The sequence below is a fragment of the Pogoniulus pusillus genome, chromosome 24 (genome assembly GCF_015220805.1).
Source record: "Pogoniulus pusillus isolate bPogPus1 chromosome 24, bPogPus1.pri, whole genome shotgun sequence".
Classification (NCBI taxonomy): domain Eukaryota; kingdom Metazoa; phylum Chordata; class Aves; order Piciformes; family Lybiidae; genus Pogoniulus; species Pogoniulus pusillus.
Window position 1 is genome coordinate 3008515 of NC_087287.1, and position 12612 is coordinate 3021126.

Genomic DNA, 12612 nt, shown 5'->3' on the forward strand with positions numbered 1-12612 from the left:
ATTTTTCATTAGTTTCAGAGCAATCTGCCTCTCTTCCTTTACAGAAGTGTAATTGCATGCCTAAGAGTTCATTTTGCTCACATCAACTAAAGGTAGGGAGGCTCTGACAGCATTTCAGAGGAGGTGAGGATTTTTTTCCATGCAAATGCAGTAAGTGGGAATTGTCAAGAGAGACCTGGCAGAGCTCATCCCCCACCCACCCACACCCAGCAAGGTATTTTCAAGTTATGTCTGGAGCTGACCCAGCTGATGTCAATGGCAAAACTCAATTAACTTGAGGTGAGAGAAGGCTGAAGCCTCAGCAGTGCCAGGTTTATGATGGAAGCAAGAATGCAGACTTGCTACATTCTGTGAAGAAGGAGCTGGACAGGCTGCAGAGCTGTGCCCAGGCCAAGCTCAGGACATTCAACAAGGCCAAGTGTAAGGTCCTGCACTTGGGTGGGTGCAATCCCAAGCACAACTCCAGGATGGGTGTGGAATGACTGAGAGCAGCCCTGAGGAACAGGTCCTGGGGGTCTGGGCTGATGCAAAGTTCCACAGGAGCCTGCAGTGTGAGTGCAGCCCAGACACAACCCTGTGCTGAGCTGCAGCAAGAGCAGTGTGGGCAGCAGGGCAAGGGAGGGGATTGTGCCCCTTGGCTCTGCTCTCCTCAGACTCCACCTGCAGTCCTGGGTGCAGTTCTGGAGCCCCCAGCACAAGCAGCACATGGAAGTGCTGGAGCCAGTTCAGAGGAGGCCACCAAGATGCTGAGAGGGCTGCAGCTGCTCTGCTCTGAGGACAGGCTGAGAGAGTTGGGGCTGTGCAGCCTGGAGAAGAGAAGGCTTGGAGGAGACCTTGGAGTGGCCTTTCAGTATCTGAAAGGGCCTACAGGAAGGTTGTGAAGGGACTATTGACAAGGTGTTGCAATGACAGGATGAGGAGCATTGGATCTAAACTGTCAGAGGTGAGATTGAAAGTGGTTGTTATGAAAGGTTCTTTGCAATGAGGGTGGTGAGACACTGGCACAGGTTGCCCAGGGAGGTTGTGGAGCACAGAATCACCCAATGTGATCTTTCATCACATTGGGTGATTCTGTGCTCCACAACCTCCCTGCAGGTGTTCAACGCCAGGTTGGATGAGGCCTTGAGCAACCTGTTCCAGTGGGAGGTGTCCCTGCCTGTGGCAGGGAGTTGGAACTGGCTGAACTTCGAGGTCCCTTCCAACCTAAGCCATTCTATGATTTGTGTAGGCTTCCAGAATGAGCAGGGATGAAAATGGAAGGTAGCAGTGCAGGTCCTACCTGTCTGCTTGCCTCAGTCACGTTGCCTCCATTTGTGACCTCATTAGCGAGGAACCATTTGTTCTACAAAGCGTTGGAGAAGAAGGGAGTGTCCACAGAGCAGCTCCTCAGAAGGGTGTTAGATGAATGCATTTTTGATGAGCCATCAAGCCTCATGAAAGCTGTGGACCTATGCTGAAGCAAATCAAAACACAGAGCCATCTTTTCTGTGAGTACAGAGGACCTCACCTGTGACAGAAACCACTGGTTTGAGGAAAGATTAATTTCTGGGCTCCTTTTGAACAGGGTTTTCAGTCTGCTTTGTGCTTCAGTGCTCAGTTCCTGCATGTTCTTGCTATTTGAAAGCTTTGTGGAAGTTGGGGTGCTCAGAAGCTGCCTTGAGGTAGGACGAGCTGTGATAATTAGGCTCTTGCTTTTATCCTGGGAGACAGGGATTTGGTGCTGCTGAACTGCACTGGGCAGCAGCTTCTGGCTGAAACTTTCTTTGCTGAAGTTGCAACTTGCTGAAGAGGAAAATGTCATTAGGGAAGAGTTGCTTCCAGGGGTTTTAGAAAAAAAAAACCCTTGATTTCTAATGTAATAATTCAAGATGTGTTTAATACTTCCTAGCACCCAGCCCTAGCCAGTCAACCAGACCATGGCACCAAGTGCCTCATCCAGGCTTCTCTTGAACACCTTCAGGGACGGTGATTCCACCACCTCCTTGGGCAGCCCATTCCAATGCCAATCACTCTCTCTGCCAGGAACTTCCTCCTAACATCCAGCCTAGACTTCCCCTGGCATAACTTGAGACTGTGTCCCCGTGTTCTGTTTCTGGTTGCGTGGGAGAAGAGCCCAACCCCACCTGGCTACAGCCTCCCTTCAGGTAGTTGTAGACAGCAGTGAGATCACCCCTGAGCCTCCTCTTCGGCAGGCTGCACACCCTCGGCTCCCTCTGCCTCTCCTCATAGAATTTATGTTCCAGGCCCCTCCCCAGCCTTGTTGCCCTTCTCTGGACACCTTCCAGCACCTCAACATCTCTCTTGAACTGAGGAGCCCAGAACTGGACACAGCACTCAAGGGGTGGCCTGAGCAGTGCTGAGTACAGGGGCAGAAAAACCTCCCTTGTCCTGCTGGCCACACTGCTCCTGATGCAGGCCAGGATGCCATTGGCTCTCTCAGCCACCTGGGCACACTGCTGCCTCATCTTCAGCCTACTATCTATCAGCACCCCCAGGCCCCTTTCTTCCTGGCTGCTCTCATCCACTCTGGCCCCAGCCTGTAGTGCTGCTTGGGGTTGTTGTGGCTAAAATGCAGAACTCTGCACTTTGCCTTGTTCAGTCTCATCCCATTGGCCTCTGCCCACCCATCCAGCCTGTCCAGGTCCCTCTGCAGGGCTCTCCTATCTTCCAACAGATTCACAGCTGCTCCTAGCTTGCTGTCATCTGCAAACTTACTCAATCCCCTTGTCCAGATCATCAATAAAGATGTTGAAGAGGGCTGGGCCCAGCACTGACCCCTGGGGAGCCATTTAGTCTGGAAATGTTGGAAAGTTGAAACTGCTGGGTTTGGTTGGGGTTTTGGTTTTTTTTCTCTCTTTCATGTGGGCTAAACATATGTAAGAGATGCAAATACAAACAGACTTAGAGCCAAAAAGCCTGTTGAAATGGATTACTCTGATTGACGTGTATATAAAGTGTATCCATATTTGCCACCGTGTTTCATTTGGGGATTTAAAAGGATTGAAAGTATCCAGCTTATCTGTATGCCAGGGAAAACTCAAGAGTTCTTCCTCAACTTCAGACTTACAGTAATGGTTTCAGTGATATTGCTCTGTGGTGTTGGTTGAGGTGAAGAGAAAATGAGTATCTGTAGAGCTCTGTGACTGACTGTTTAGGAGGAAATTCTTGGGGAAATTAAAATAAAAAAAACAAACCAAAACAAAATAATAAAAAAAAAAAGGCATTTAGTGAGGCATCTCTGAGACCTCCAGAAGGCAGTGAAGGGGAAAAGGATCTGGGGGTCCTAGTTGGTGGGATGTTGACCATGAACCAGTAAAGTGCTCTCATGGCCAGGAGGGCCAATGCCCTTCTGGAGTGTGTCAGAAGGGCTGTGGTTAGTAGGTCGAGAGAGATTCTCCTGCCCCTCTACTCTGCCCTGCTGAGACCACATCTGGAGTACTGTGTCCAGTTCTGGGCCCCCCAGATCAAGAGGGATATAGAACCGGTTGAAAGTGTCCAGCACAGAGCCACAAAGATCAAGGGAATGGAACAGCTCTGTTATGAGGAGAGCCTGAGGGAGCTGGGGCTGTGCTGCTGGGAGAAGGGGAGAATGAGAGGTGACTTCATCAGTGGTTATCAATATGTAAAGGTGAGTGCCAGGAGGCTGGGGCCAGGCTCTGTTGGATGATGCCAGTGACAGCACAAGGGGCTCTGGATGGAAGCTGAGGCATATGAAGTTTCATTTAAACATGAGGAGGAATTTTTTCCCTGTGAGGGTGGCAGCACTGGACCAGGCTGCCCAGGGGAGTTGTGGAGTCTCCCTCTCTGGAGGATATTCAAGAACTGTCTGGATGCATTCCAATGTGATCTGCTTTAGGTGATCCTGCTCTGGCATGGGGGCTGGTCCAGGTGATCTTTTGAGGTGGATCAACCTCCCTGGGCAACCTGTGCCAGTGTCTCACCACCCTCACTGCAAAGAACCCTTTCCTAACATCTAGTTTGAATCTTCCCTCTGCCAGTTTAAACCCATTGCCCCTCGTCCTGTCATTACAAGACCTTGTCAGTAGTCCCTCCCCAGCCCTCCTGTAGGCTCCTTTGAGATACTGGAAGGCTGCAAGAGCATAATCAGGCTATAAAGGCAAGATGGAACTGCTGTGTTTTGGCCAACTCAATTTACTTCACGATGATCCCTTGGAGGGTTGCACTTTTTAGTAGTATGTTGAACATTCCAAAAGCCACTACTCTGTGGAGAGATTGACTAATTCTCAGGATTCACCACATGAGAAGGACAGGGTGGGATTGTATGATTCAAGATTGATTCTCAAACAGGATTTTGAAGCAGAGACTATGCATTTAGATTACCTGGCAAGTTTGTCACTGCACGTGCCCATGGCTTAACGAAGCTGCATTCATTCATTTGGCAGAGTTACAAAATCTAATAGCCCATGGCACTGTTTGTCACCTGCAAAGTGGATTATTGCTGCTCTTCTTCATTTTGCTGGATTAAGCAGGAATTTAAGGGCATTGCCCTAGGACTGTGATTTTCCTGTAACAAACATATGCTCTGTTGATTGGATGTTTCTCCAGCTTTTTTAGTCTTTCAGAAGAGAATCCCCTCCTGAAAATATATTTGGGGTTTTTTTAATCATTATGGCAGGTTTCAGATTTGATTTTAATTCTCTGTCATAATGAAGGCAATAGGGACATGAATGAAATGATGACAGATCCAACGAGCGACACCCCAGCTGCTACACTGTCATGTAGAATATTGTTCCTCAAAGCTCAACTTCCAAGATAAAACAACCTGGTAATGGAAAGGAAATTCTGGAGTGTATTTCTGGAATTTTTGATGGTGGAAGGGAAAATTGAAGTTGATTTGATGAGGTTTTTGAAGGCCTAAAGAGAAGTATGAATGAATATTTAGCTGTTGAGCATTTCTTTGCAACGAGAGTGATGGAATTTCAGCAGGGCCTTTTGAAACTGAAAATGTGTTCATTTGTTTTGGCTTGGTGAGTTGGTGTGGTGAGCACAGCTGGCTGGGAACTGCCACTGCATCCAGGCTTTCAGTCCTTTTTTGGTGTTATACTCAATGGCTGGTTTTGGACAGAGAGAGTGATTTGGCATTGGAATGGGCTGCTCAGGGAGGTGGTGGAGTCACCATCCCTGGAGGTGTTCAAGAAAAGTCTGGATGAGGCACTTAGTGCCATGGTCTGGTTGACTGGACAGGAATGGGTGCTAGGTTGGGCTGGATGATCTTGGAGATCTCTTCCAACCTGGTTGATTCTATGATTCTGTGATTCTATGACAACTCCTTCTCTTCCTTTTCCCTAAAAGACTGGAAGGAGCACAATCGTAGAATGGTTTAGGTTGGAAAGAACCTCAAAGCTCATCCAGTTCCAATCTCCCTACCATAGACAGGGAAACCTCCCACTAGAACAGGTCTCTCAAGGCCTCATTCAGCCTGGTCCTGAACACCTCCAGGGAGGTTGTGGATCACAGAATCAAAGATCACATTCCCTGGGCAATCTGTGCCATTTGATTTGATATCCCAAACCATGGCCTCCTTGCACATGCAGCAATGTGTGTGGAGCTCCTTGACAGTGTCTTTGGGATCCTATACTTAGAAAGGATGCTTTGAGGGCTCGGTGGCTCTGGAGACACCAGCTGTATTGCCAGGGATCAGTAATTCTCTGCTGTTTTGGCAAATACAGATGTCTCTCAAGCAGTGCTTTTTTGAATTGAAGAGAGTATTTGAACTCTATTAGTAGTCAGGTGCTGAAGCTTCAGGTGTTCTAAAGTGGAGGTGGTAGATTCACTGAAGTATATCTGCCTACCAATGTGAGCAGTGAGTTGCATTAGAGAAAACACTGTAGCTTTCCTCTTTTTTTTCCCCTTCAATTTACATTTTGATGTTATGCCACTCTGGGTTGTACAAATCTCAACACACGTTAGCAGAATTATGCTTAGCTCATTTCTGCAGTTAGAGAGCTTTTCCCCTGGAATTATGTCCTTATGCAAGGGAAGAAAGACAAATTACAATGTGTTTTCAAGGCATGCTAACAGCCTTCAGCCATGCTAAATCAGTTGCCTGAAGTCCAGCCACAAAGTTTGGATTGGAGGTAAACAGATGCAGATTCACAGCTGCTTTACCTTTTCTCTGCACCTACAGGAGCCCACATGGGTTCCAGTTGCCTTTCCTGGGGTTGTATTTGCAGATGGCATTTAGATACCAGGGAGGAGAAATACAAAACTTTCACATGTAATTATATTGAAACTTCCAATGTGCAAATACATTTATCTGACCCTGAAAAAAAGTCTTGCATTAACAGTGTGTGCCTCTGATGGAAAGGTTTTGTTGTCTTGTTCTTGATGCCTGCCAGATTGTTTAGGTTTGCAACAGAAACTATGGTTTTGTTCTAAAGTCATAGAGAAGGTGACTTCCACGCTCTGGTTCTCCTAAACATCACAGCATGACACATTTAGTTGGATGCATTCCATCACATGATATGTCACATTTCTTCTGTGCTATAGAAAGCCTTTCAAGTGGGCTCTGTAGGGTGTTGAAATGTTTGTGGTCATCTGTTTCTTTTTGTTATGGGTTGAAGCTGTACAGGGTTAATCCTCCAGGGGCAGTGACCTTGAACCTGACCCTAGGTGGCCTTGTCCCTTCCCCAGGTGATTCATGGTTAGCCCACTCTCCATTCCTGTCTAAAGGTCTATAATAGCAGGAGGACTTACTGTCCTCTCTCTGCACTCCCTGCTTATCAGCATCACCATCCTGTTCCTGGTTCTCTCTTTTACCACGTGGCCATCACCCATGAGGCAGACAAACCCCTTACCATCAAAAATCTGGTTGTAGTTACACGTTTTGTACTTGTTTTCCCTTCCCTATACCTTTGTAACTTCCCTACCTCAGATAACTTTTTAATTTATTGTTAAACTTTGCTTCTTTTGAACTTCCAAATCAGAGTGGGATTATTGATTAGGGTGTGCTTACCTTTTCCTCTCTCTACATCTAATTCCTTTCTCTTGGGAAAGAAGGAGGAAGAGAGAAGGGCACTCTATATGTTGTTATTGGTTCTAGCAAATATATTTGAGTCTCTGGGGATTTAAATTAGAACAGAGACAGAAGCGTTGCCTGGAGCAAGGTTTGTGGGTTCTTATTAATGTAAAACTTAATTGGTTCTGTTTTAGAATTGGAAAGGTGGAAGATAAAACCCTAAAGTTACTGTTTCCCTCACCAGGGAGTGAAGGGGATATTGAGGCATGATGATCTGGTGGTAACTGACTCACTGTGTTGGAGTGAATACTGGTGGCCATGCCAAGGTTTCACTTGCCTCCCTGTGGCAAGTGTAACCTCTGCAAGTGTTAATGGCATGACAGAAACATCACTAGAAGCAGCAGGATACAACTGAAAGGTTGTTCCTCAGCTAAGTGTGTCTATAGTGCAAAAGGTTAGATTAAATTTTTGGTGCACATGCCAAAAATATCCCTTCATAAAAGGGAGTAACTTCCACAATGGACTGGTCCCTTTTTAGGGGACAGCCACATAGTGATGACCCAAGTGCACAGAACAGATTCTGATGGAAGAAATCAACTTTTCTTTAGAGCTACCACAATGTGATACAGCAAGGAGCATAGAATCAGAGAATGTCAGGGACTGGAAGGGACCTTGAAAGATCATCTGGTCCAGCCCCCCTGCTAGAGCAGGATGCTAAGGTATTTTCCATGTATTTAGCAGAAATAGTAACATCTCTGACAACATGAGGGAGCAGTAATTGTCTAACAGTGGTCTTTACTCACAGCTAGTTAAAAATAGATTGTCTGAGAGAGTTCCTGTACCTGCTGCCCAGGCAGTTGATCTCGGGCTCTGTAATCTTCAAGTTAGTCAGGCGAAAGGTGAGGCATAGGACCTGAGAGAAAGAAGAACTTCCTGTTCTTGATTTCCCTGGGCTGTCTAGAAGTCTTCAACTGCTGGAACAAATGTGAACTGCCTAAAAACCTCCTTCAGATTGTATCCTAAAGAAAGGCACACAGCAAACTGTTCCCTGCATTAGAGATAGCAGGAGTGCAAGGCTCTCACGTTATGCTTATTGCTTCAGACAGGTCCCCTACATGGAGTGACCCCAAAGAAACCCAGAGCTGGATCTCCCTGGGCCCCTGGTGCCTCAGCTGACAGTATTCAGTGAGAAGAAAGCAGCTGAAATCCTGTGTCTGTTTTTTAAACAACCTCATGGTAACTTGGAGCACATTACAGTTTTTACTGCTCAAGGTAAGTAATCAAACTGTTTATCCCTTCCCAGTCATATTAATGGAATAGCACTGTCAACGGGAATAGATGAAGGAATGAATCCTAAAAATAAACAAAATGTAAGAAGGGAAAACAGATGGTTCACAGAAACCTTTTGGAGGGCTGCAGAGGTAGTAAAAGAGACTTCTGAGGGTAATCAGTGCTGTGAAAGCACTGCCAGTCTGATCTGCACCTATCTCTAGAAGGGGAAAGGGAAAGGCATTGTTGATATTGCACTTGTGGCTTGGGGGATTTCAATTCTGAAATGCTTGCACATCAATAGAAAGGAAACTCTCAGTACGGTGGAGTCCTGGTGCCATTTCATCAGTGTCGTCTCCCCAAAGGGACAGTCGGGCAGACAGAAAAGAAGCCTGCCCTTCCCCTTCTCTGCCAGTGAAACAGAAAGAATCATCTCCAGGAAATGCCTTAACACTATTCCCTCTATGGTTTTTCTTTTCTTAAATGTGTCTTTTGCTTCCTTTAAGGCTCTGTCAGTTGCATCCCACAACACAAAAAGGGAGTGGGCAGGGGAGAACTGCACTTAGTGCCGGGAGAAACGGAAGAGCACAGGGAGTGACCAATAACTCTTCAGCTCTGTTGCAATTTTGGTGCAGCAATTCAACCAACCAAACAAAAAAATCTAAGTGCTACAAAAGTATAAAAACGTTGCCACCTTGTCCCTGAACATACTGAGCAAAACAGAACGTGGCTTCCCTCTGAGTCTGGGTTTGTGCTTTGTTAGCTGCGTTGTTTTCTTTACTGGTTGCGTTTGTGCACCGAGCAGTGGAAATAAATAAATAAGTGAGCAGATGTCTGTATGCAGCACACTTTATTTTCTTTTTCTCTTTCAAAGAAGTGAGACATAAATTGCCACTGCCATTTCCTCAGACATCTAGCTACAAAGCATTTACATAAAGCTGTTATGCTTTCTGCTCTTACATGCTTGTTGCAGTTGTTCGGTCCACACCGCGAGGAAAAGAAAAGGCAGGAAAAATACATTAGCTCAGCTTTCCCCAGCATCAAACCCCTGTTCTGAATTCAAAACCTCAACTATAAAGCCATCTTCTCTCTTATTACTTTCTGGGCTTGCAGATGTGTTTTTATCCCATGAGAGACTTGCTTTTGTTGTGCTTTGTGTGAGTCTTAAGCTATGGGATCTTCAGGTGCTGCAACATTTTGCCCTCTAACTGCTGAGAAGGCTTTTAAATTAAACTGAAGATTTCCTGTAGGTCATTGTGACCTTTTTGGTTTTGCATTATAGAGCCTGTTTCACTTGGGGAGCAAAAGCTGCAGTTCCCAAATGATGTTCCCAACCATATAAACGAGGATGCACACTAAACTCTGCACAACATAAGTAATGAACGTGATTTGTACCCTGACACAGCAAAAAAAAGCATGATTAAGGATAATTGTTGGTAACTGTCAGCATGAGAGAAATGTTTATGCATGCAGAAGTAGCAAGCAGCATTTAAACAGTTTCTCTAAAAAGAGCAGTAAGGAACTAATGGATGCCAGCACATCCCTTGAAAACAATTTGGCTTCTTTGTTTCTTTGCCTCCTGTATGAATTCAGAGAAATAACGATTGTAATAATTGTGAGTTTCAAGGAGGGCTGGGAAATGTTCACTCTCGCTCATGGTACCAGAAAGCTGCTTCTCTGAGGGGGGAAAAAAACCTGCATTTGAAAAGCCATTTCCTGGTGAGACTCCTCATGCTGCCTTTTCTGGTCAGGCTATGAATCTGTCTGGATACAAATGCAAGTTAGGTTCTTGGATAATTTGTTTTCACAACAAGGACTTTTCTGCCTGTTTTGGTGACAGATACAACTGCGAGAGGCTGAGGGAGCTGGGGTTGTTTAACCTGGAGAAGAGGAGGCTCAGAGGTCTCACCTCATTGCTGTCTATGATTACCTGAAGGGAGGCTGTAGCCAGGTGTGGTTGGTCTCTTCTCCCAGGCAAGCAGCAACAGAACAAGGGAACTCAGCCTCAAGTTATGCCGGGAGAGGTGTAGGCTGGATGTTAGGAGGAAGTTGTTGGCAGAGAGAGTGATTGGCATTGGAATGGGCTGCCCAGGGAGGTGATGGAGTCACCATCCCTGGAGGTGTTGAAGCAAAGCTTGGATGAGGCACTTAGTGCCATGGTCTGGTTGACTGGCTAGGGCTGGGTGCTAGGTTGGACTGGATGATCTTGGAGGTCTCTTCCAATCTGGTTGATTCTATGATTCTGTGAAGACTGTAGCCCCAGGTAAGAGCTCTGGAAAGCTTCGTTATGCTGACCATGGAGGGATCTCTGGGACTCTGCAAGCCTGGAGCACACAACTGAGGAAAAGAAAAAAGATATTAACCCCTCCAAACGCCTTGTCAGTAATGATTAGTTTGCAATTTGCATTCTGTGGGAAGGTGAGGCTGGACCTGGACTACCTCTGCAGCTACTTCTGGCCTTAGAATCCGTTAAAAAAAAAGAGGAAAAATGGATTTGTGAGTTGTGATAAGTGAAGCTTCAGCTGCTGGCTCCAAACTGTCAAGTGTGCAGCGTGCCTGGGCATAAGATTTTGTTCTGAATGATGTGATGTTTCATTGCATTTTTATTTATGCAGCTTTCTGGATTTGTCAGCACATTGATTTTTATGACGACTTAGCCCAAATAAGGCATCCTGAACAGCATTTATGGCTGTTTCACACCACATCCATTTTCCAGGAGGCTGACAGAGAGCAGTCATGATTTTTGATGTTTCAGCAGCAGAAAAACACATCCCCAGTAAGAGGGGGGAAGGGCTGGTTTACACAAAGTGGGTTCTCACGGTCCTCCTGCTGCCTTCTGATGGACTCACTTCCATAGGAGTGAAATGTGATTCTCATTTTGGGTTTATGCTAAGCTATCCTTCAAAGCCAGAGAAAATCCAATGGGTTTGGGATGAAAATATTCCCAGAAGACAACAGAGGAAGAGGATTTGGATAAAACTGCTAAGTCTGTAGGCAGAAAGAGTGAAAACTGGTGGGGGTTGTTCTTCAAGAAGAAACACTGAACTGCTCTGGAGATATTTAAACATGGCTTAAACTCCTACAAAGCTTGATCCAAACCCATCATGGGATCAGACTCTCATTACTGAACAGTAGAAGATGAGCTGTTGCTGGTGGTAGAGATTACAAATTGCTCCTTACCAAACAATACAGTGGTCATAGAATCAACCAAGTTGGAAGAGACCTCCAAGATCATCCAGTCCAACCTAGCACCCAGCCCTAGACAATTAACTAGACCATGGCACTAAGTGCCTCATCCAGGCTTTTCTTGAACACCTTCAGGGATAGCAACTCCACCTCCCTGGGCAGCCCATTCCAATGCCAGTCACTCTCCATGGCCACTTCCTCCTAACATCCAGCCTAGACCTGCCCTGGCACAACTTGAGACTGTGACCCCTTCTTCTGTTGCTGGTTGCCTGGGAGAAGAGCCCAACCCCACCTGGCTACAGCCTCCCTTCAGGTAGTTGTAGACAGCAATGAGCTCTGTCCTGAGCCTTCTCTTCTGCAGGCTGCACACCCCCAGCTCCCTCAGCCTCTCCTCACAGGGCTGTGCTTCAGACCCCTCCCCAGGTTTGGCGCCCTCCTGTGGACATGTTCAAGCACCTCAACATCTCTCTTAAATTGAGGGGCCCAGAACTGGACACAGCACTCAAGGTGTGGCCTGAGCAGTGTTGAGCACTCCCTTGTCCTGCTGGCCACACTGCTCCTGATACAGGCCAGGATGCCATTGGCTCTCTTGGCCACCTGGGCACTCTGCTGGCTGATGTTCAGCCTACTCATACTGCAAAGCACCACTCCAGGAGCCACCTCTTAAGCTGGTTGAACGGTTTTCCACTTTCAAGCAGTTTGGATGTAGAGGCTGAGTTTCATGCAGTGCATTAGGGGCAGAGGGGCAGGCTCTAGTGCTGTGCTGTGGCCCCAGAAGCTGCACAAGGCTTCATTTTGTCTGAAATGATTGTTGCCTGACCAAGAGCTTGGTGATGTGGACGTGCAGGACACTCCTCTTCTGCCTGAATGACAACTGTTTGAAAGGGAAGCTGTGTGTTGAGATTGACAGAGATTTATGAGCTACCAGCAGCTGCTCTATTTGCCACCAGCTGAACTGTGGAAAATGGCCAGTCCGAGGGGGTGCTTCTGTGATTGTTTCTTTCACCTGTAATTGAGAGGGCTGCAAGTGTGGCTGTGCACAGCAGGGAAGAAGAGCCTGCTGTAGAAATCTCTTCCGTAGGTGATGCAGGTACAGACGCTAATGAGGCCACAGATGACTAAGGCTGTGGTGCTTGTGCCAGCTCCTGTGCTGGCATCCACTCTGGTATTGCCAGCAG